This window comes from Apium graveolens, chromosome 10 (assembly GCF_009905375.1).
Source record: "Apium graveolens cultivar Ventura chromosome 10, ASM990537v1, whole genome shotgun sequence".
In the NCBI taxonomy this organism is placed as follows: Eukaryota; Viridiplantae; Streptophyta; class Magnoliopsida; order Apiales; family Apiaceae; genus Apium; species Apium graveolens.
The window spans coordinates 756,674-757,833 of record NC_133656.1 but is presented as its reverse complement, the minus strand read 5'-3'; the positions used below and the strand labels follow the sequence as shown (position 1 = coordinate 757,833).

The following is a 1,160-nucleotide window of genomic DNA, read 5'->3' as shown; positions in this document are numbered from 1 at the left end:
ATTTTGGGGCTTGCGACCTTTCCAGACCTCAAGGTGATGGTGTTCACCTGTTCTTCAACTTCCCCTTTTCCTATTCTGTATCACTAGGATGCATTCCTGGTGGTCGATTCAATAAGGCATTAGTAATTTTCCCTATCTGGTCCTCCAAAGTTCTGATAGAAACAGTCTGGCTTTGGCATATAAGAGCCTGGTTTTTGCACATAAGCCTCAACTCCTCCAATTCAGATTTTTCATTCTAATATTGACCTGCACCTTCATGAGTTTGTTGTTGAAGTTGGATTTGTTGTCTTGGTGCAAATTGTTGCTAAAAACCAGGAAGAATGAATTGCTCATTTCCAAACTGCTGGAACGGCTGTTGCATCATATTTTGATTATTGCTCCATCTGAAGTTAGGATGATTCCAGTTGTCAGGATGATAAGTGTCTGGAACTGGTTGCTGCGATCTCTGCAAGTTGCTCACAAACTAAGCTGATTCACTAGATATAGCGCATTGCTCTATCGCATGTGAACCTGCACATAGCTCACAAACACTGGTTATCTGATTAACACCATAGTTAGCCAGAGAACCGATCTTCATAGACAACTCCTTTAGTTGAGCAGTGATAGCCGTAGCTGTATCCACTTGAAGAATTCCTGCTACCTTGCTCTGTGGAAATCTCTGGGTTGGATACTAATATTCATTAGTAGCCATCAGTTCAATTAGATCATAAGCTTCATCGTAGCTCTTAGCCCATAAGGCTCCACCTGATGCTGCATCGAGCATGGGTCTGGACTGTGCTCCCAAACCATTATAAAACAATTGATGATCATCCAATCAGGCATTCCATGATGAAGACACTTCCTAAGCATCTCCTTATAGCGCTCCCAAGCTTCACATAGAGTTTCTTCCGATTGCTGCGCAAATTGAGTAAGAGCATTCCTAAGTGCAACTGTCTTCGCCATAGGGAAGAATTTAGTAAGAAACTTTTGAGCAAGATCCTCCCAAGTAGTAATCGAACCAGCTGATAGAGAGTGTAACCAGCTCTTAGCCTTGTTCCTCAGAGAGAATGGGAAAAGTCTCAGCTTCACAGCATCTTCAGAAAAACCGTTGAACTTGAAGGTGTCGCAGATCTCAATGAAATCCCTAATGTGCATATTAGGATCTTCCATTGGAGAACCCC

At 42.5% G+C, this 1,160-nt stretch overlaps 1 non-coding gene across 1 annotated transcript; it reads left to right on the top strand.

The window, feature by feature from the left end:
* The first annotated feature begins 820 nt into the window (after positions 1-820).
* On the top strand, positions 821-927 carry LOC141694702 (small nucleolar RNA R71). The gene has a single exon (XR_012563987.1). It is a non-coding gene; the product is annotated as a small nucleolar RNA R71 (small nucleolar RNA).
* The last annotated feature ends 233 nt before the right edge of the window (positions 928-1,160 follow it).